Source organism: Vanacampus margaritifer, chromosome 1 (genome assembly GCF_051991255.1).
Source record: "Vanacampus margaritifer isolate UIUO_Vmar chromosome 1, RoL_Vmar_1.0, whole genome shotgun sequence".
NCBI classification, from domain to species: Eukaryota; Metazoa; Chordata; class Actinopteri; order Syngnathiformes; family Syngnathidae; genus Vanacampus; species Vanacampus margaritifer.
The window spans coordinates 25,498,136-25,522,913 of NC_135432.1; the positions used below are offsets into that span (position 1 = coordinate 25,498,136).

Here is a 24,778-nt window from a genome sequence, read left to right on the forward strand (position 1 = left end):
TATTCCAGTCAGGATTTTGTCAAAGACAAAAATAGTCTGTGCTGAAGCAGTTTTTAATGCTAATATTTCAGTGGTGAATACAAATGCATCATTGCATTTTCTTTGGCAATATCCAGAATGTTCCATTAAGACTTGTGATCCATCTAAGTGGAAATCTAAGTAATGGAAAACAATGTGGATAAAGTTATTGGCATTAGACGTTTATATTGTGGAGCGCTTTTCTTTGGTGGAATGTGCTTTGAGAGTATGTTGTGCCAATGTCTGTTTAAAAGTTGAAGTACATAGCTACAGTATCATTCGAGTGGACTTGGAGGGGCACATTCTATTCAAGTGGCAACATCCTCAGCAGGGGAGGGTGGCTGCAGCACAACCCACTGGCTCTGGCGCTGCCATCTTTGGGGGCCAAACCATTACTTTTCAAAAGGAGCTGTGGGGGTTTTTCATTTGATGTGGCCCCATCTTATTGTATGCTCCGTGCAGGAGAATGTTGAGGGCAAGGTGGATTTTGCACGTGTGTGAGTGTGTGCGCGTGCTGCCGTGCATGTGACATGGCAGGGGCGCATCAGTCAAAGGGCCAGCGGGGCCAGACGTTTGGCTGCCCCTCACAGTGCTCGCCAGGAGGGGCTGGTCTGGTGCAGGGCCCACTCACAACCCCTCGTTCCCGGGACAAAGGCCACGGTCCAGTTGAAAGATGTGAATTCAGTGGCTTTTGTGCCCAAAGCCCAGAGACATGCCGAGTGAGAAATCTGACCTTTGCTGGGAGTCAGATTGTCTTTCTCGAACCCTTCTTTCTGTCTCTCGGCAGCTCAGGCCAAAGAGTGAGTGAGCGGAAGGGAAGGGAGGGAGGGGTTACAAGAGTGGACTGAATGTGGAGCTCAGCCCTGACAGGTGGATGTTCGGAATGGTTGGTTGGGGACAGCATGAGGAACTTCAACTGCATTTAACTGAATGGTTCTTAACCTCCATCAAATCATAGGGGTTCGGTAAGTCAGTCTCAGGGGTTCGGATGAGGCTAAGACACACACCTGACGATACGCCCTGCTTGGCCATCATTGGCTGCAGGTGATTACGCTACATTTTTTGGCCTATCTGTGCTGCAGGGAATTTGATGCACTCAGTAGTCGACTTGGGGCTGTTGTGATGGTACCTCGTGTGATTTCTTTATTACTGTAATCCCTCCATACTAGCTATGTCAAGCACAAAAAAAAAGAATGTGTAATATGAATTTGCATGTATGATGTAAAGTATGGTGTTCCACAGGGTTCAATTCTGTGGCCTCTGCTGTTTTCATTCTAGCTGCTGCCCCTGGGTTCTATTTTAAGAAAACAGCGGTGGCTGTTTTAAAGTGCTCTATATATACAGAGTTGAGTTGAGTATGTCCTAAATACATGATTTGCAATGCCAAGTTGAGCAATTCTAGACCTGCACAACTAGCTATCTAGCGAAACTTCCTTCAACTGTATGTATTTGAATTCAAGGTGAAGGGAGACATATTCGATAAAAAGTCTTCCCTCTATTTTATTCATCAGCAAACCCTATACCTATGTCCTGAATTTGAAAACATAGTTTATTTTTCAATAAAGAAGGGTCCGGTGAATGGCCGTAGGAAATTGGTGGAGTTCAGTACCTCCAGCAAGGTTAAGAACCACTGATCTAACTTTAAACACAACAAATTAAGAGTTTGTGTTTTCATCAGGCAACAGACAAGTTTACTCTTATATTCACTGACATGTTGCAGTCAAATTGGAAAGGAAATTGAACGTGTAAAAGCTTAATTCTGAAGCAGGGGCTTTTAAAGTGGGATTCAACAAGAGTTCAGCCTTGTGTTATTTGAGGTTGCCTATGATGTGGGATATTATTCCCTCTCACGTCTGTTTAGAATGCATTATATATTTATTTTTGGGCAGGGACTGAGCTGAATAATAAACTTAAAGCAAGCTCGATGGTGATGATGATGATGATTATGATGATGGCGATGATGATGATGGCAATGCAACAGCACCTCTTGATGAATGCCATTTGCATCACTCCTGACAATGATTTTTCACAATCCGTATGATTTTTTTTTTTAATAATTGCTGTGTATACATCGACTTACGCACACAATGAAAATAACAGCAGAATCTCATTATGGTTACACACTTGGAAGCAATTAACATGGAGTTTGTCTGCCGCATAAGTCATATTATAACATGCTGCAACGGGCTTTCTTTTATTTGCGCACTGTTTATACTAGTGCATGAATTATGACATAGTATGTTACTTGGCAGCAGTGTGCTGAGAGCAGAGATTTTGTAGATAGAATAGGCCTATGTTTTAGAGTAATATATTTTTCTTGACACAGCTTTCATCCCCCGGCCGTAATCATCATATCTCCCCCATTGCTCTCCCGGATGCAGACATCCATAATGCAATCTTCCTAATTTTGATCCCTCGCAATCTGGTTTTTAAAAGGGAGGGGGGTTGGAGGGGGGGACATATTTCTGAAGGCTTGCTCGGTAATCATTTTAGACAGATAGCCTTTCCCATCGCAGATGAGCAAATATTTGTAAACCAGCTATCTAATGGAAAATTATAGTGAAATTAGAGTGAAATTCATGACAGTGAAATCCGATTAGGTGTAATTCTATTATGCCATCTTAGCCCACACAGCATATTTTTGTCGAGTTTTTCCCATAAATACCTATGCCAGGGGTCCCGCTAATCAAATAAAAATGAAATTCATCTCCCTATTAAATTCAATTAGCTGCAATTTCTAAAGCCTAACAAAGATTTTAATTACTAAATTATAAAATTCTCCCTGGCCAAATTGGGTAGAGAAATAGTGCATCCCCAGCATGTGAAAAACAATCCCATGAAAGGAAATTGTTGATCAAAAAAGATATCCAGGGGAAAATAACATTAGGGAGAGCACTGGGGCCCTTATTCAGCGAGTCTGGGTGGGGAGTGACGTGTGCCAAGCGCTAGGCTCTTGGGCCGCAGGAAATGAACTTAGCCGAGATTCTCTCTGTCTCTAAATGTCTGCCCTCAGAGTTATTATGCTGTAATTGACTAATTGACACCTTAATTTCATTTATGGGGCTCCTGTGTTCATAAAGCAACCTCTGGGTGGGGCAGTGGTCTTGTCGGCGTCCAGGACACCAGGTTGGGCCCGGGGCCTTCAGCTATGTCCTTCTCAGATGATGATTATTCATGTGATAATGAATAGGTACGGAAGAACAAAGTGACTTAGCCGAGGCTTAAAGCGGCAACATAGGTAGGTCGTAGGTTTAAATCCCCCTGATCATGATGATGATTGATGATGATGTTGATGATGATGATGGCTAGTAGGCATTCATTCACTCATCTGTCATAACCAATGTTCTTTAAAAAATGAACTCATTATATTGCAAAACTTCTTAAGTATTCATTATAGTTTTACATTTCTTTGTACTGAAGCTAATTTCTCTAAAAAAGCTTCAGAAGTTCCACGGCCTGGCTTCCTGTATATAAAATTGACAGTTGGACGTTTTGATGCTCACTGCTTTCGCTTTATGGAACTGCTAGAGCGAGTTACGCCACAATTTGTGAATGAGTAATTTAGAATTTGAGTCAAGATGTACGACTTATTCAATCAATAATAATTTGCAGGTTATAATTTAAACAAATGAAATGAATGTATGTCAAACTGTTAAATCAAATGTAATGATGATTGATTTTAACTCAAGCAAAATTTAAGTAAAAAATGTCAGAACAACAGTTTACCTGCTACTTTTGTCTTAATAGGCCTTCTTTATAATGTTAGTGAACAACTTTTTTTCAAATATAATAACTTTTCATTCTTTAACCACATGTTAAATCTGAAGTATGAAAACAGCACTTTTCTACCTTTTTGCCACTCAAAGCACTTTACAATATTACCTCACAGGATGATTAATAAAACATGTTGTAATGAAAAAATGGTTACTATCTCATTCATACAGCGACTGGACTTTACTGACCCTGAAGGAGAGGTGACGTCACAACAAAACAATGGTACTAAGTAGAATGGCTGACACATAGACTACCAAATGATTGCCTGAACAGTGACTGAAAAACCTTGTAAAAATGGTGTAGTCTGGCCATGCAGGAAGACAGAACTTAAAAGTGCAGAGAATAGATCCCAACTGAGCAAATAAAATTAACATGTATGTTAAATAAATAAATAACATGTAATACAGACAGCAAACCCTGTATATTTTGTGTTTTGACATTTCCAAATGTGCATATACGCTGAACTCCTCCGTTATTCATTGAAAATCTCGGCTTTTAAAGCAAAGTATTGCGTTGGTACTATCTAGTGGCATCTTTGTGTTATTGTTACATTAATTCATTGTGGTGTTTTTTTCCTCTGTGTTTGATGTGCCCTGTTCTGTTGGTATTTATGAATGCAAAGTCAAAAGTGAAACTGAAAGTATACTCAACAAAATTATAAATGCAACACTTTTGTTTTTGCTACCATTTTTTATAAGAGGAACTCAAAGATCTAAAACTTCCATATACAGACGCTCCCCACCTTACGAACGAGTTAGGTTCCGGACGATCGTTCGTAAGGTGAATTTGTTCGTAAGTTGCTTCAGTGCTATATTTTGTATTATAATTTATGTTTAAAGCCTATATAAGTATATTGAAGGTTTATATAAGTATGTTTAAGGCTTGTACAAGTAACCTGCATTGGTTTGTACTGAAAAAAACTTAATAAAATGGAGAGAATACGTACAGTACTGTACTGTACTACGTATGTTAGAGAGAGAGAGCGAAAGACACACACACACAGTATGTACATGTACGTAATAAGATAAATAAAATGAAGTTTAACTTACTTTTGGAAGATGTACTCGATGCTTAAGGAGATGATGGAGGAGGAGGAAGAGGAGGATTTTATATCATGAGAGATTCTTCGTCGTCGCTGGAATCGGCTTCTAAAGTTATTTCCTGCTTCATGGGGACCGGCGTTTTCTTCCTCCTCCTCCTCGCCACGTTGCTCAGCCTCCAATGAGCTCTCACGGCGCCAATCGTCGGTATTAGCGGCGGAAAGAAGCACTACGCGCAATACAAAATCTAACTTACAGCATTTCTTTCCAAACATTTTTCGACATACTGTACGCGCAGAAATGTTCGTATGTACCGTTGTTCGCAACTCGAATGTTCATAAGTAAGGGAGCGTCTGTACACAATATCACCAAAACAAACATAAAACAAAACTTCACCTTTCAGAGTGGCCTTTTATTGTGGGCGGCCTAAAGACACACCTGTGCACTAATCATGGTGTCTAATCACCCTCTTTATATGGCACATCTGTGAGGTGGGATGGATGATCTCGGCAAAGGAGAAGTGCTCGCTATCACAGATTTAGACTGGTTTGTGAACAATATTTGAGAGAAATGGTGATATTGTGTATGTGGAAGAAGTTTTAGATGTTTGAGTTTGTCTCGTAAAAAATGGTAGCAAAAACAAAAGTGTTGCGTTTCTATTTTTGTGGAGTATATGCTTCTGCTTTTCTCCGTATGTAACTATTAATAGTCCGTTTAGCCTACTTTACCTTGACAATTTGCTAGCAATGTTTAACATGTATCATTATGTCTAAATGCCAGAAAGTAAGTCAACATAATGACTTAATAGTGTTTGTGTCCAGTGCTAGTGTGCAATACCATGTCAGCTTGTGTGTATGTTTTAACTGAATCATTGTATTCTACCCCAGTTTCCCCTACAACTCAGATCTGCACTGCATGGTTTCAAGTCAACTTAAGTGGCCAAGCATGTTGCCACGAACAGGACAGCTCTGTGGTCTCAGGTCAGCAACCAGGTTCAATTCCCAGCCACCCCCTGCTCTTCACCAGTGGGCTGCTAAAATAACAGCCCAGCACCCTCTGCAGAGTACAAAGCTTCATCTGAAAAGACACCTGCTGCTTTTATTCACTTTAGCCCCATTTGGCAGCTAGCTGTGTCTGTTTAAAGACACATGGAGGAAAAAGCCCAACTGGAAAATGCTGAATTATTTAGGTATGCTGTCTAATTGGTTCAAGGCAGACATCTTGTTTCTAGAAGGTATGGACTGTGTGTGTGTGTGTGTGAAGTGATTGTGTGAGTGTTTGAGTGTGTGTGGACAGGAGGGACACTTTGTGAGGAGGTCTGTCTACTGTGTAATGCAGACATAGTCTCGTACTATAAGTGTCTGAGTAAATATGACCAAACTGAAATTTTAATCTGCTTTTTCCACACCCAAGCTGGCTGGGTATTACAGATAATCTTTTTTGTGTGTCATATGGTGGGAGATATAGATGGAGCTAATTTTTTAAGAGACAAATCTGATATTTGTCAACTGGTTGAAAAAAACCTGGGGATTTTCTCCTAATCCTCCCTCGGATGTGAAGGAGCGTTAACAGCAAAATGCAGATGGTGTTCTGCGCACGGAGACTACCCAGCGGCCGGTGCGGCGCATACGGTGAGGCGCACCCTCGCCTCGCCAGGGCTCAGCACAACCTGCAGATAGCAAACTCCCCTCACATTTAATTAACAAGCCACTTGTGAAAAGAGAGTTGAGTTTATTCCAAAGCGCAAACTTAGCAAAATGCATTTCTCTCTTGTTTCTCTTTGCTTTTCATTCCCGTTGCTGACATCACTTCCTTACTTCTAAGGCTATATACATCAAATATTCAGTTGCAACTGCTCTACAATAAAGAAAAGAAAACAAATTATAAATAAAAAGGAGGCATGAATCTTTCAGGATTCTAATTCTAACCTTCCCTTCCAGTGTTTATGGCTTTCTTTTGTCATATTAAGCAGTTTTGCTTTCCGTTGCCACTGTTGGACATAGCTCAGCTTTTCTTTAAGGACATAGCATTTTGTAGTTTCACACAAAAAACAGGGCAAAATCTCATATTTTTATCTTATACAAAGAGCAAAGCTGACAGCTGCATCAGCACCTTAATGTTTTCGAAAGATATTGGCACTGTTCATTTTAGCACCAGAATGCAACATGTCAAAGCACTTTGGACGCATTCCTCAAGTACTTTGTGGCTCTGCATTACATTTGACATTGTATTGATAGTGGTTTTGTTGCCCTGCACAAGCAACATGCCTAGCACATTGAGCTATAATACCAACTAGAAAACCACTCAGTGGAGAACACACCCCAGCTAAGGTGGAAAAACTGATCTCAAGATCAATACATTACCTGCAAAGAATAGTGTTTACTGTGTTCAACATAGTAGTACAGGGCAACCGCATGCAATGTCCCCTTATACATGTCCTCAATCAAACCTAATATTGACAACTGTTGCTATTGTGTGCTGGACAGTGTGGTAGAGTGTGGGACTGTATCACTTGCATTTATATGGCAGGGGTGTTGACTGTTAACAGTTCTAATGACTTCCTCTTGTGACATTCTTTTTATCATATTTTCACGACTATAAGGCGCACTTGAAAGTCTAGAATTTTCTCAAAAATCGACGTTGCACCTAATAGTGAAGTGTGCCTTTTGTGTGCACCGAGTTCCAAAATCTGTAAATATTGTTGTGCGAATTCGTTAAGCGCTCCGCTTGACTGTCTGTGTGGGAGCATTTCTGCCAGCATATTGCTTCTATATTGTAAATCCGGTCCTGGTTGAGAACTGGCAGGCATGAGAACCCGAAAGACTCAACTAAAAGATGACGTGAGTCTTTCGCTTTCTCATGCCTGCCAGTCTACAACCATGGCCGGGTTTGCTGTATATAAGATACAGTTGGACGTTCTGATGCTCACTGATTTCGCTTTATGGAACTGCTAGAGCGAGTTACGCCACAATTTGTGAATGGACTGTGCATGGTTGGGCTAAACGTGTGCTTGTTTTCGCAAAAAAACGGCATCATTTCTGAGGAGGCGCACGGGAACGAGACAGACTCTGACACTACTGCAATGACGAGAGGGAACTTTATGTGTTTGATGTAGAACTAGGCCAGCTATTCGTTTCAGATACAGAAGATGAGGAATTTAAGAAATTTGTGGATGAGGATTGATCAAAACTAACGTGAGCACATTGTTGAATACTTCAAGTACAACCAAACTCATCGTTTATATTGTTAAATACTTCAATTAAGTACAACCAAACTCAGTTTTGCGCCGCTGCCTTTTAAAAAACATACACAAGCATGCATGCCAGCGTATGTTTTAGCGTGAAAGCATGCTACTATATTTTTTGAGCTAGCGCATGTTTAACTTTGCCTGCGCCCAATAGTGCGCTGCGCCTTATGTGCGTGTTAAATAAAGAAATAAACTGAGACTTTTCATACGGTGCGCCTTATGGTCATGAAAAATATGGTATGCTATGCACTACATATTAATAGGTTCTTTCAATCTGATCTGCTTTCATGAAAATCAGTGGTGTAGAATTTACGTAATCTTAAAACCAACCAGCATGGCTGAAAACAATACCTTCCTACCCTTCATCATGCAACCGCCCCGTTTAACCAGGCTTGACAGTGGAGAGCTCAAGTGGCAGGCTGTTGGAGCACTAGTTGAGAATTGAACCCGCGCTGTCTGCAAGGAAGGGAGCACAGTATCTCTTCACACAACCAATGGAAATTAGCATCACTAGTAATTACAATTATTATATGTTTCTGTAATGGGTAATTCACAGTATGTACTGTAGATGTCCTTTAATAAAAACTGTTATTGTTATCCATGATAGTTTTTCTACATTTTGAGTTATACCAAACAACATAAAAAAAATTGTGAAGCACATTATTATTTATTGATTAAAAAAGTCAAATTACAGTGATTGACTTAAAGTCCTGGAGAGCGAGAAAATGTGTTTTGGTGGTTGCATATGAGCCTTGATTAAGTGAACCTGCTTAAATTTGCATTTGAAAAGGTGAATTCAGTTTGAAATTCCTCATCGCTGTTCAAAGTGGTCCACAGTTTTGAGAGCTAGTTCATGATACTGCATGGTCTCTTGGTGGTGGTGGCCTAATAAACCTGTTTAAGTACTGTACATGCATGAAAACAACTGCAAACTTGTGACGTAAAACTCCAAATATTATAATACTATACGTATTATAATAATATTACGTAAAATTCCAATTATTGAACGTGTAGTTATGTAATAAGATGAATTGCATGAATTTTGAATCTAGAAGACTATGAGACAGGGAGTAAAACTGCAACCGGCTTTCAAATTACAATAAGCATAAAAAGAAGGGTATGTGTGTCTAATTGTCATTAGATTAATAACAGACAGTTTTCAAGTGAGCCTAAAAATACATCACTTTTGTACAAATTACTGTCTGCAGAGAGAACTGATTCTAAAAGAAAGAGCAGCAGTTTAGCAGGATTCGAAACTTTACCACACACCACACTCTTTGAAAACTTTAATTATGCATTTGCTCCCCAAACAAAAGTAATTCATTTCAATTTTGAGTGAAAAAAAAAAGTTTAAGTTCAATGACCACTTTAAGCGTTCATAAATTTTAAACTAAAGCACCTTACAAGAAACTGTAATTGTTGCCTTCAGCTCTAAAATAAGAGCTGTGTATAAACATATAGCAGGAACAAGAGAAGGAGAGGTGGAAAAAATAGTAAAAGATAAAATGGCTTAAGCTGTTTTGCAGTAATTGGCTGAATGGCAAGGACAGCAGAAAATGTGGAGACAGACAACAGTGTGAAGGGGACTCGGTCACAGTGCAAAACTAAGCCCTCAGCACCAGCCAAGGAGTACGCAAAGCAGTGTAAGCATGCATCGTAGGTGTCTTGTCTGCTACATCTTAACTTGCATGAGGCACTAGTCCCTGCCCAGACGTGGCAGTAAGCTGTAGATCTCAGTCCATTTTCTGGACAAGTTAAGTAAATAACCCAAGCAAGCATGCAAAGACAGTGTCAGGGAAAGAGAAATCCCCCAAAGTCACAGTGGTGACACTCTAATAAATCCAATCAAACTGAAGGGGGGAGGAGGAGAGAGAGAAAGGGAGGAAGATATCCTCTTTGCTGCCTGTGAGTGTCCAACAGCATTGATGCAATAACACCTCATTCAGTGTTTAGCCCTTCTCAAAGGACAGGCGGGGATAACACTTTAAACCCTGTGGCTTTATCTCCTGCAGATTTTCCATAAAATGACAGGCCAGGGAGTCGGGGCCATGTGACTACCATGTAGGTCAGGGCAGATGGGGGGTAGAGCGGGAGGGAGGTGAAGGGAATGGGGCGGGGTGGGGGAGGATTTCTAATGTAACTGTGGAAAATAGCAAGCGCTAACCAGATTAGATCAATTAAGTCTTTTTCTGGTGCTGGATGCAGCGAGGCTGACAAACAAAAACAATGACAGAAGACAAACTATGATCAACAATACGCAACAATGGCTTTACTTTTAATATTGCTATTTTGTATGTGAACTGTTACAACATAGATGTATTCCATTAGTTAGTCCCAAATAGATCAAGCTAATATGTAGCCTATTGTCAAACCCACGAAAGAATCAGGATTAACCGACCCAGACTTTTTCTGTGAAAGTTGAAACACTGGTAAACAATTGTATTGGTTTGATGTACATGTCTATGTTGTTCTTCAACAGATTTCACTGAGAAATTTGACAAAATACGACAAATACCACTTTCTTCGGAAAATTGTGTTTTATCATACAGTATAGAGAAACCCTTTCTTTATATTGTTGGGAACACCGGTAGGTTCCCACCAGTGATTGCTGAAAAGCTGCAATATAGAAAGACCATAAAAAAACAACTTAATTTGTTTTTTTATCATTTTAGCACTCCTACATGCCATGAACACACTTTTTAAACATTAAAAACAAACAAACAAAAAACAAAAGCAACAACAAAAGATCGCTGAAAAGAAAATGACATAGCAGGGGTGCGAATGACAACGTGGTATAGCAGAGCACTGCACCATTTTTATGTCGCATTCTTGGTCATAAGCAGAAAAATAACATACTTTATAAGTTATCAGCCAATCACTGCAGCTTACTCAAGTCAATGAAAGCAATATCTAACCTCAATATCTTGGTTTCTGAGTTTGTTGGGTTTTTTCCCCGCGGTGAACTGGTTGGTCATTACAGCCTCTTTAGAATACTGACGCATATCAATATTGTGAGGCCCACGGTCTTGTATAATTGAACTTAAGATCCTTGTTTTCCATATGCCGACAATGCAGAGGTTCCCAGTGGAATACCAGTAATGCTTGATTGAAGACAAAACAAGACAGGGTAAAGCTCTGTGCTTTTAACTGACCTTGACCTATTTTTTGACCTGTCACCTCGGCCAATCAGTTGATTCTGTTTTGATCATAAATTTGAGCAAATTTGCCAAAATGTGCCCAAAAACTTACTGCACCCATCACCATTTTTATCCCAGCTTAGAGCCTCACTGGGTGGCTTTGAGTGACCTGTCTTAAATCAAACTCAAAGGCACTATCCTATGAACAACTCAGCGATCAATACTAGCATCTATCCATGCATAAGAGCTTGTTGCAATTGATTTTTGTCTTTCTTTGCAGTGAAAAAATAATAGAGCTGATATGAATTACAGGCTATCGTGCCTCAATTCATCAAAGCAACTCAGATAATACTGGCCGTTGCCAAGGAAACGATAATGGTTTTTGTCAGTTTTTTCAACAATCAATTACTTTAATGCGTTAAAGGCCAGTGTTTACATAGTATGTGTAAATTACCAACGTACATCTAGGTACTTTATGGAATCCATAGCAACATATGGGCTTCTGAAGTGGACAGCAGACAGTACAGCATACATTTCTTTCAGTTGCAAATATACAAAAACTGGCTAAAAATGCTGCTAGCAAAAGGTTTCCCTGTGATATTGGTAGTTGGTTTTTGTATTGTGTGGGGCAAATACAATAGGCTTAAATGCAAACTAACTAACAAAAATTGATGTCACACGTACTATCTGTCAAGCATTGTTCAAAGATTTGCTCTATACTGTATTAAAAAAAAAAAGACTTGACACTTAATGAGACCAAAGTCTATCGTTCAGCTCTCAAATTTGGAGTGCATTACCACATTTAGTATGCTAGAAATTGGAGAGCCCAGGGATATACAGTACTTTTAAATATTTGTAGCTGAAGTAGCTCTTCACCAGACATTCATTTATCAGTTTAAAATGTACGAGTGCGTAGAGTTCAATTATCCGCATGCTTATTTTAAAGTAATTTGTCAATAAATTATAAAATCACTGAGGATGCTATACATGTGCTTTTCTTTTACACAATTGAGTAACTTCTATCAAGACACATTTCATCACAACCAGTAAAAAAAGGAGTAAATCTCTTATTTGATAGATGGACAAAAAGGTCATAGTTAATTTGACCAAGTTTCTTAAAGCCCAACACTCCTAGCCAATGCACATCTTTGGGCTGAAAATAATATGATGCTCCATCTTTCAAAGATGTACTTTCCTAAAGCATTGTTGATTGCCCTGTGTCCATTACTTGGAAGGATTATGATAATATTCCACATTGTGCTCGGCGTGATGCACAGGAAATTCAATACTCAAAAGGTTAATGCAATCAATTAGGATGACAAAGGAGTAAAGTAAAACCCTCCTGCTCGTGGAAAAAAGAGACAGGAGAAGAGAGGGGGAGAAAAGGTATTGAAAGCTTGAATGGCTGCATCGAGAGAAAAGAGCCACTTGAAATGACGGGAAAATGGCATTTATTTACCATGTATCATCTGAAGGCGACTTAATGAAACACAAGATTATTTAAAAAAATAAAAAATAAAATAAAAGCAATCACACAGCGAATTGTGTCATTCAGCATTAAACCAGTTGTTAGTGAACAAGGCAGGATCAACAGTTTTGTTTGAAGTAATCTGATATCTGCTCCCGAGTCTAATGTTCATCATGCATCATGAACTTTTGCCCATTCCGAGTCAAGTTGTATCTCAGCTCTCCCATGTGGCTTGCATGGGCTGAGTATTAACAACATCATTATTGTGTATGTGAAAGTTGCCTTTGTTATTTAGATATTGTCTACTGCTAACAACACAAAAGAGCCTCATCAGTGCAGATTAATGGACAAACCTGAACAGTTGCATTAACATTTTACAACCGTTGTTGTAATCCACATTATCTTTTGAGGCATGTCAAAATGGTGATGTATTCATTCACATTTCAACAACCCTCATAGCTGATAATATTATTATGATAGGCCATGTAGTGATATTTAGCCAACGTCTGCAATGCTGATTTTCTGCCAATATATTGTGCAAGGAGAAAAGCCTAAAACCTTGTAATCCACTTAGGTAAGGCAGTAGACTTACCTACTTCTGCAAACACACAACCTGATAAATCCATCTTAGCACTCACATATGCGGCCAAGGTTGGAACAATAAGGCACGGCTAAATCCATTATTTTACTACAAAAGACATATTTTAAACTGCCTTGATCTGTGCTTCAAGCCGTACGTCTCATTCATACACAAGAGTATAAGTAGTAGTATAAGTAGTGTTATATGTTTTTAAATCATCATGAACAACAATAAAGGAATCAAGAAAACTTTGTCAGAGCTCAAATTTATTGATACTAGTTAAGCCCAGAAGTATTTGACTATTGATTGTATTTATTTTTTTATTTGGCTTTCATACATCACCACAATGAATGTACACAATTTGTACAATCAATTACACTTTGTAGCAACATGAGTGAAAACTCCACTTAAATTTGAGTGAATGAAAGTGGGGGTACTGTGCATAAAATGGCTGCAATGCAAATGGCATATTTTTTGTGAAACGTTGATGTGAAAGCTGAAAGTCAACACTTCAATCATATATTCATATATATTTTAATTCAAATCCATTGTGGGTATGTAAAGAGGAAACTCCAAAAAAATCATTAATTCATTGTTCCAATACTTCTGGACCTAAGTGGATGTTGGATCTGGATTAGGGTTGAACGTTTATGGAAAATAATCTAATTGCAATTTTTTTCCCAAAATTGTGTTTTTCCCCCAAAAATATCATATCCGATTTTTTGTTTCAAAGTCATTTTCAATAAATGTTTTGCCCGACAAAAAGTTTATTATAAAAAACACTATCAGATCTATTATAGATGACAGGATCTTAAGATAAAGGCAAATGAAGCCTTAATAACAGTTTTTTTTTTACAATTACAGTTACAGTTAAAATTTACCACTTCCAACATATCCAACTTTGCATGTTGCATGAAACATGACATGTAAACACTGCACTTTTCAAAGTAGCGCTAAGGAACATTTCAACTTTAATAAAATATTTTCATAACTCTTCTGATGAAACATCAACTTAAAACTAGTTGTATTGCCATAGCCCGAGGGAGTCTGTATCATTTTTACTGGCACTAAGCAACTTTGAGGAGGATGGTAGGAACACTGCCACACAAAAAAACTACAAATGTGCTGACTGCTTTATGGCATATGTCAAAAGCTACTCTGGATGAAAGGACAGTCAAGGATCAACATTAGCCCGGATTTCACTCGCTGCAGTGAGCTAAAAAACAACGCAATGCGCTTGTCCTCATAGGAAATGTGGTCTTCCTTCAGACATAACAATACCACTTTTGTCCATAATCAACGTAAACTGAAAGTTCCTTAGCGTTGCTTTAAGCACTGTATTCACCAATAAATAAATTCAATACATATTTAAAAAATAAAAATTTGCAATCTCCAGTCAGTAAACACATGCTACAGTGAAGGCAAAGTAAAAATTATACTTGCTTATATGATGTAACATTTTACGATTTGATTCCAAGTCTGGACAGCCCATGAAGGCAACACAGACTTTTATTTTGGTAAGCTAAGCGCGTTCGGAGTTGTTGTGTTCTGGCGTGGTTACGGCCGACAGTTACTTACAAATTGTCATTAAAGAGTTGTTGTGTGTTCGCTGCTTCGCCTGATTAGTTCACCAACGCTACAATACATGTACATTAAAAGGTGCTGCGGCGGCGGCACCTAAATTACGGTGAGTAATGACAAGTAATAATCATTTTGCCCGTCTTAATTTTCATTCATCACAACATATGGCCACATACAGACCTATTTAGCCTCAAAATATAGGACAACTCAAATTTACCAGCCGCTGCCGCACACTTACATGTGCACTTAATTTAAGAAACGCGCAACACTACGGCAGCCGAAAAGTCATAACTCACAACGGTGAAGTGTTGTTTTAAAACCAAGATCAAATACATGTTAGACACCATCTCAAGGTCTCATGAGACAAAAAGAAAAAAAAAAAAAGTATGTGCACTTATGGCGCCACTAGGTTTAGTTACAGTGCTGACGTTCCTGCTTCCTCCCTTTTTCCCTCCTTCCGCTCTGTTTAATTGAGTATTTAAATCACAAATTTTCACGATTACGTAATCGTGTTTTGTCAAATGCAATTAATCGTTCAGCCCTAATCTGAATTCATTATTAAGTGCGTAACTGCCAACGTTTGCAAGTAAAATATTGTTAAACATTTGGTAAAATTTGGTAGCCTGGAAATCAGACTCATCGCTGTAACCAGAAAATGAGTCTGGTCACAATTGCCATCAGATGAATTTCTGAGGTGGGGTAAACATGAACAAACAAACAGAATGAACCACACACAGATACTCCGTCTTGCTATGGCTAACCTTCATTCATCCCCTCCTTTCCAGGGCAAACCTCCACGGCTCTAGCTTCTCCTCCACCTGTTCCCTGCTCTCATTACAGATCACAATGTCATCAGCAAACATCATAGTCTATGGAGATTCCTGTCTAACCTCGTCTGTCATGCAGTCCATTACCATAGCGAACAAGAAGGGGCTCAGAGCTGACCCCTGATGTAGTCCAACTTCCATTTTGAACTCCTCCGTCACGCCTACAGCACACCTCACCACTTTCTTACAGTCTTCATACATATCCTGCACCACTTCTTTGCCACTCCAGACTTCCTCATACAAAACCACAGTTCCTCTCTGGGCACCCTGTCGTAAGCTTTCTCCAGATCTACAAAGACACCCTGCAGGTCCTTCTGACCTTTTCTGTACTTCTCTATCAACATCCTTAAAGCAAATACTGCATCTGTGGTACTCTTTTTTAGCATGAAACCATACTGCTGCTCACAAATGTTCACCTCTGCCCTCAGTCTAGCTTCACTTACTCTTACCCATAGCTTCATTGTAAGGCTCATCATCTTTATTCCTCTGTAGCTGCCACAACTTTGCACATCTCCCTTGTTCTTAAAAATGGGCACCAGCACACTTCTCTTCCATTCCTCAGGCATCTTTTCATTACCTACAATCCTGTTGAACAACCCAGTCAGAAATTCTACTGCTACCTCTCCTAGACACTTCCATACCTCTACAGGTATATCCTTCCCATCTCTGTGTTTTTGCCTTGCCAACCTGTATAGATCAGTCTCTCCCTCCTTACTGTCCAACCTAGTATATTTGGCAAATTTAACTTTTTTTTTTTTTAAATTTATACTTTTGGTTAGTCCACACGTGTGGGTGCCATTTTTACAATTTATTAGCCAATGGTTTGCTCTCGTTGATGATGCAATGTTAATGGTTGAACAAACATGCCATTTTGGGGTGTCCTAAAAAGTGATTATTTCAGGGGTACAAGTTTTTGGCCCAACACTAGTGATATGTAAGTATGTGGGAAGTGCACGTTTTCTTTTGAAATAAATGCTTCCAGTGCTGTCAGCTGCTGAGATTTTAATGACTATGTGTTTCTCATCATTTAAAACAGAGTTTAATGCTCAATGCAATAAACTACCGTCTCATTTTGTTTGCTATGAGGATGGACTTTCAGCGCCGAAGAGTGACGTTGATCATGAAGATTATCACAGCAAATAAATAAATCTGATCGCATGGTTCGTTTTGAACTGGCGTGAACAGTGTTTAATGGAAGCCTGTCCAGACCCACTTTCATTTCGTTCAAGTAAGTGGGTGTGTCTTCCCAGGCTAAAGTTTTGGAAATAATTTATTGAATTGTACATTAATACAAATGTAAACGTGCAAAGCGGTAGTTCAAGCTTAAATTCATCAACATTTTGTTTGGACTGAATTAATCAGCTCTCCAGTGTGAAATGTCTTTTAAAAAAGTACAGGGCCTGATGGAACAAAAGATAAGCAGGTAACCATGACTTAAATGTTTTGACTTTAAGAATGTTACTTTTTCATGGGATGCTGGAACTTGACCTACATCGAATTTCCCTGTTTGGAGATTTTTCAGGTCCAGGAGAGCAGTCAAAGAAACAATGGAGCAAAATGGACTTTGAAGTTGCTGTTGAATTAAAAGCGCAGGCCTGACACATGAAATGCCCTCACAGCTGGGCTGCCCCCAGCCCAAAGAAAAACAAATACTTTGAGAGAGGGGGACACGCCACTCCTGTCTCAGCTCCATAGGACCAGGAGGTGGGCTTTCACGATATGCCCGTAATGATGGATGGATTCAGAGAAAAGTCTATTCACATGGAGATGTTACATCATAAATATTTACACAGGACTGCCGTATCCATGTAGCCTTTACTTGTTTTGACACAGTGGAAAAGGACAAAAACTGCAACAGAGAAGTGGGGGGAATGCTAAGGTTGACTTTATTATCCCATCCTGACTGAATCAGTAATGCAGATTATGCTTAATAGGTTTCCTTTTGTAAAAAAGTGGGTATTTATCTAGACTAGCAACTGAATGAACTCAATGTTTATTCAAGAACACACAGAAAGCAAGACAAAAAAGCGTAACATTATAGAAAATTAGTCTCTGTTTACAAAATCGTTAACGGTCAAGTCTGTTTTTTTTTCAACATAGGAACACAAGCAGAGAAAGTGCCAGCTACAAAGTAGGTACTAATGTTAAGCAAATCGTCCTTTTCCTGAACAAACAATGTGCTCGAGCCGAACGAGAAGGAAAGGGGAGACGTCACTGTTGGTAAACAGCCCTATACATTTCTGCTCAGTGAGCTCAATTAAAAGCCCAAACGTCCCCTGAGATCGTCCCTGGGACCAATGAAAACAAATTTGGCAGTTTAATTTTCTTCCCACTGTCTAAGAGAGCGACTGTGTGCTGCTCCAGGAGTGTTCCCTGGGCCTACGGTACGTCTTCGAGAGCCAGAAGCAGTGGAGGGGATGTCACGCCAACACCGCGCTAAAGCCAGCCCGTATTTATAAGTTGCATTAACATTTATCAGAAGCCAATTAAACTAACGATGTTGCTGCTATGTGGTTACACACCAGGGAAGCGTTTGGATGCTATACACAGTTTGACAGTCATACTGTACTTGGAAAGCAACTTGCTCAGGCGTGGAGCTGTGCATGGAACATCAGAACATCAACACTTAACACACGTATAGAAAGAAATGAAAATAATCTTCGCTTAGTGCCACATTTGTCAATTGACGTCTCCTCTCCAGTGTGCCAGTGACACCATCAGACACAAAAGAGTGTGGCGTAGCCCTCCGCCTCAATTCACGATCATGCCAGCCCTCAGTGGTAGCCGGGGTCTCCGAGTTTGACATGTGGCAGCCCACGGTGTCACTACTGAATGTTGAGATCCCTCTTGACTAAGAGGCCAGGGGCAGGGGTTGTTGTCTGCATCCTCATGACAGACTCCCACATCAGCATTGTGCTCATACCAGCTAACATCATTAGCACACAAGGTTTCATCTCAGGGAAGAGGAGGAGGAGGAGGAGGAGGAAGGAGAAAAAAAGCAACCCAGTTTCTTTAAGTCACAAGTCATTAGTGTCCTCTGGAGAGTCAAATTGTACAGAGGCAGATTTTTTTTTTTTTTATCAGCAACAAAAGGTTTTATCCTCTTGTTAATTTGCTGGATGTCATCTGTACTTAGATGTCTGTGTCTAATGTCTGCTCCAGTAATAAATGCCATACCGCAAAAAAAAAAATTACATTATTTTGTCAAGATGACAATGAGGGATGTTGCTGTGACAATTTCCAGACATAAACCAAGTATCACGGAACATCAGTCTGAAATTAACACAACAATTCGATAACAACACAATGCACAAAGTAAATGGACCTGTTGTTCCATAAAACAGTGCCTTCATAATAATATCTGTGCAACACAACGAAAAAGCAAATCTCTCCAGCTGTTCATGTCAAGGAACTCATGAAAGCGCAGTTGTTGTATGTCAAAAGCGGCATATTGTTCTTGTAGCAGGGAGCCAATACACTGTCTGGCATGTATTTTACACAGTGTTACATACCTCATCACATGACAAGAAAGGGAGTGAGCGAGAGGGGCCCTCTTTGGAAAACAGATACATCAGTGTGCCAGCGTAGTGTACGACATTGCTGTGAGTTAATCAGTTGGAAAATAAAACGGTGGGATTCTAATAAGTCATTTGTCAATTTTTACAACCCCCAGACACATTGATCCATGGGGATTAATGAAGATGCCTGATATTGTTGTAGATATGAACAGGGGAGATGGTGGGGACAGTCATCAGTCATGTTGGGGATTTGTCTTACCTCGTTTTCTCTTCCTGGGGAGTCACTCCGTTCAGGAAGCTCACTTCATCTGGAACGAAGAGTGAAGGAGAAGCATAAAAAACATAGATGCACATTATTGCAACATATACTGTATAAATGAAAACAGGTCATGTTGTCTATATGCACCCAACGACAACAATCTGTACTCCTCATGACTTGTCGCTCACATGACTTTTATAAACAGTATGAAAGTACACATATGTCACGGTAGGAGTAAAATACTAATTTGTGCCAGGAACACTTGTGAGAACACAACGTAGCGTCAGGAAACAATTGGGTCAGAAGACACACATTCAACACATACAAATTCACTTCAAATCAAACTTAGACCAGGATATGAATTATTATTTTTACTTAAGTATACAGTAACTGTTAACATGCATTGCATTCAACACAGTAATGTCAGTGATGGTACATTCCTATAAAAGTCTTTCTCAAAATGTGGTCCGCGAACTTCATGCCTGGCGACCGATCCGGGGGCGTAGCCCATTTACAGTACATGTGATGAAAACAAGGATGCCTAATCAACATTTGGCCAAATGTTTTTCCAAACACCAATAGTGAATTTTTAGGTCTGCCGTTATACAACCTTAATCCAAAAATTGACGGTCAACTAAAAAAGTCACTACGGACAGGATGAAATATATATAAACCCTTTTTTGCCTCTTTATTCTTAAGAATAGCACAAATCCTATGCGTCATAATGTGTGTATTAGCAGACCACTCCAAGTGGGAGCTTTCCGCCATATGACCTGCAATGTGACCAGCCCGTATCGCAGCTCCTTCAACATATGGTATATTTGACCAAACTGAACTGTGGTGAGATTAGAAAAAAAAAAAAAAACATTTTCATGTTTAGCTATTGTTTTCTTTTTCTTTTTTTTCAACAGTATTAGGCTTCCTAACAGCAATATAACTCAGCTTTCAGTTTCTTTCTATTTAAAGCAAAAACAAAGACACCTGAAGTACATGACACATGGAGTTGATGACATTTATGTTCTGTGAGAAAAAGTGCAACTGAGCATTCAAACTCATTGTGGACTTAAGCATATATTTGTTCTAAAATTTAGTTTGTAGCCAGGATCGTTTGTGAACCCAGGGTCTACCGCACATTATTTCCCAAGCAGTAAAATTGTTTGCGGTTGTAAAACAGACCGTGCTGGTCAGGCAGATGTGTGTTTTTGATGTGATATTGTAGTCTTACTTGCATGTTTTGTTTGCAGGATTTGAAAGGTATTGAATGTTTCTATGATTTAATATGGACACACACTAGGCCCTATTTTCGTGCAGTCTTTTAACCCCTTCAGACCCATAGATAGACCCAGTGGACATCACATATGCATGTCTAAACCAATAAAACGCATAATTTGGATGATGTCAACACTTCTGGTTCATGATTGGATCTTACATAATCAATCACAATCACAAGTTGATTTGCATGATGTTCATGTTAAAAATGTTACATATAAGCATATAAGTTTATAACACATTACAGCCATATTATCCTGGCGTCCACTATAACAACTAAAAACATGAGAAAACACCCCAAAAACATTTCCATGTTGTTCTTATGTGGGAAAAGAGTCAAAATCAGCCCAGCGAAAAAATGCGGGTCAGAACGTGCAGTCTATCTGTGCGCACACGTGGAGTTTTCCAGAAAAAGAAAGCGACTTGCTGGGGTCAATGCAGGAGATTGGCGCGTGCAAAATATGTTTATAAACAGCAAGAATCCCCCTTGCAGGTGATGTAGTGGAGCAAACACAATCAAGAAAAGTTTGTTTCTTTGTGGTAAAATGTTTTCTTAAGATTAGCATTCCAAGGCTACAGATGGCTAAAATGTATCTTTTTTTCCCCTCCTTTTTAAGGTCGGCAAGCTTGCAAAACAAAAACTTATACAAATGAAGAAAAAAAATCATTAACTTTCTGTCACAATTGATTAACCCACGCAGAGAACGTCAACAAAGTGTATGTTTTATTTTGATGGGAAAGTTTGTGAAATAATGCACCGTATTCATTGTAGATGACCATTTTTGGATGTAGTTTGAAGGTCACATAAGTAAGTACATATTGTTGCTCCAATGTCATTCCTAACCTCAGCAGCTTTATCTTCAATAACTAACTTTTTTTAGGTTGTTTCCTCAGTCAGTTTCAGCTCAGCTCAGTTTCAGCCATAGAATGTAAGTAATGTTTAATTTATTTAAATATGTGCTTGTCTCTCATATTTGCAGAAAAGTACAAGTGCATTCGTCATTTATGACACCCATTAACCCTGACGAAATGTAACATGAGGACAAACACTGACTTCATCCGTGCTGGTTGAGTCACTTTTAAATCCTCTCAAAAGTTTCCTAACCTTGAGAGCTCATGCATCCCCGAAAAAGTAATAATAATTCTAACCTGATCTTCCTACTTATTTTATATCTCCCCTCAGCAACCTAACTTCTTTTCAGCAACAGTGCAGTTATTAATTCATGAGGCACTAATTAGTTCTTTGTTTAATTTTGTGTTAAACAGACTGACCGGAATGATAACGACTCGCGCTGTAGCGCTTCGGTCCCATGCCGCTCCTGTTTGCTACAACAAGGGAGCATCGTGCGACTAGCATGATGAACCCAATTCCCTTCTAAGTTGCACTTCATTAAGTCAAAATGTGACAAGGAGCTTAGAGGAAGAACTGGCAGATCTGATCATACATAACAATGCAGGCCCAGTAAGTTTCTGGGAGGGGAGAGATGGGGTGAACGGAGGGGGGCTTGGTGGTGTGGGACGTAGTGGATTCATGGATGCACGTTGATAATTTTCTATTTTTAACCCTTGGGGGACGTCTTTCATTTTCCTTTAATTGTTTTTGTTCTGAGCTGAAGTGTCCTCTTTTTAAATTGCAGCTCCTATCAACTCCCCTGATCAACCCCCTGTGCAACATTGCAGGCAGACAAGTAAACAACAAGGTTGCCCTTTTGCATGGTGCAAACACTCACGACACTTTCCCAACCCAACTCCTACAAAGTCTTCAACTATTCGTGAGGAACCGTCGCATAGTGATGGCAAGGCAAGGCTGATCAAAATGAACATTTTTGGCACAGTAAGTTGAAAAACCTGCTGAGGTGACTGTAAACTCTGTTTAATCATAACGTAAGAATGCATTAAGGTGGTGCCGTATGTAGGGTGAATGTACATTACGCTGAAAAACACATTCCATAACAATCTCAAGGATTGTTATTACTTACAGAGCTTATTCTTATAACCCATTTCATCCAATGAGTACGCTGTCATCTAACATTACACTTTGCTGTGAATCTCAATTTCTCTCACAATGGATGAATTCTTCACGACACGTCTGGCTTTGTACAGACGGAAAAACACTTTCTTTTGCCAAATGGGGTATTTTTGTTCCAAATGCTATTTCATCAGCTGACAAGATGTTTAGCCTCAGCAAGGACTGAATATATGATAACATCAAAAAGCGGACAAGTAATTACAATGTATAATAGGCAAGATTGGCATTTTCAAAATCATTTTCATGTGGATGGAAATGACATTGCATTGACTATTCTGTATTCACTGGTGCAGATAAATAAACAAGGCATGGAGAGGAGGGGGTGTTGGGGGGCATACAGAACGCAGAGTACAATGGCAAGCAGGTCAGTAATTAGAAACTCTGTTTGCACAGTAATAATTTTAATATATTCATCAGGAAACAGAGCATGCCTAGAATGATAAAATCCTATCAAGGAACATATCCCAGCTGCATTAACCTTTTAAACAGACTGACAGAACATTGTTGGGAACCTTGAAGAACAAAATAGTAATAATAATAATAAAATGCACATAGAAGTCCTTGTGGTATGTAGTCACACTTCAAATATATCCGTAGTTGGAAACAGTTCACACTTAAATAAAATCATAAGATGAATATACAAGGACTTCTTTACACTTGCACGTTCTTAAATATAGAACAATCATTTTGTAACCTTGATTACTTTTAATGCTCCATTTCAAGTGTAAATATACTGAAGACTGACTGACTGACTGACTGAAGACTGACACTGAAACACAATCTGCTGATTGCACGAGTGTTGACAGCATGTTGGTAACCTTGTTTGTTAATGAAGGTGGCGGTGATGATGCTATGGAAATGTTTGCAAATTGCTTTAAGGAATCCTGACATGCAAAAAAAAAACCTTGCCCTCCCAATGTCATTTCTCAAAGAGACACGAATATGTAATTGTATAGGAATTCAAGGTGGAGTACAAAGGTAATTATTCTCAGGTAACTGAAAGGAGTTGCAACACCTTGTGACATTTAACTAATTTTATTTTACATAAATGTAAGACAACAGCAAACAGGCCTTGTGCTTTGAATTCACCATTCATGTGTGCACACGTTTATTTTGGAAGCAATTCAAGGTCAAGTTTTTTGGGGCGGATAGTCACATAAAAATGTTGATGTGGTCTTCAAATAGGCACCAGAGGTTGATGTTCAAATGCTCATTTTTTTCCCCCCACCCATGGATGAATTTAGACTTATGGTACATCTGGGCAAGGTTTATCGTTAATATGTGTAGATATGTCATTTTAATAATAAACTATACTTTCTTTTTATTCCCTAGTTACAACAACATGTTATACCAGGGCTAAACAATGGCAGCTTAATAAAACAATATGAATTCCAGTTTTATAAATTCATATATAACACAATTGAGTTGCGTGGCCGATGCGAAAAATTGCCCACCTTTGACTTGCAATATGGGACTCTGTGATCAGCTAGTTAACTTCTCTAGGGCAGCACGCAAGGCCATATTTTGACGGACCATCGGAACTACAGCACAGCAGCACGGAGATAACCGGCTTGCCTACCACGTTTGGCCACAGACTCACAGCAAACCTAGTTGTTAGCGCCGGAGCCAGCCTAGTCAAGCCAGACGCCTCAGCGGTTAGTTATTCTTAAGATATGCAACGCGCCACGAGGATCAACTTCAAAATAAAAGTGCAACATTTAAGACTTTACTTTTATATCATTGCCTTTATTTAGCTTTTATTTTGAAGGTAGCCCACAGAAGCAATTGTTGTAGCAGCTGACTTGACCTCACAGTCAAATTGCCTAACTGTGCTGCATTATTCTAATGCACAAAAGCATGATGACAGACTTAACTGGAGCACAATATTCAATTTGCAGTGCTCAGCGCACCGGCACACCGCTTATGTGCACCCCTTCTTCTAGCCACGTTCTAAAAATTGTACTTCCGCTTGTTTGGTATGCTTACTTTGGCTTAATAGAGAAATACTTTTTTTTCCCCAACATAAAGCAT

General features: G+C 39.3%; 1 protein-coding gene across 1 annotated transcript in view; it reads right to left on the reverse strand.

The window, feature by feature from the left end:
- casz1 (castor zinc finger 1) overlaps positions 1-24,778 on the reverse strand; it is a 207,482-nt gene that overhangs the window by 98,889 nt on the left and 83,815 nt on the right. Inside the window, exon 4 of the mRNA XM_077542746.1 lies at positions 19,450-19,498. The gene's annotated coding sequence lies outside the window, so the exon portion shown is untranslated. The remainder of the gene's footprint in view (positions 1-19,449; positions 19,499-24,778) is intronic.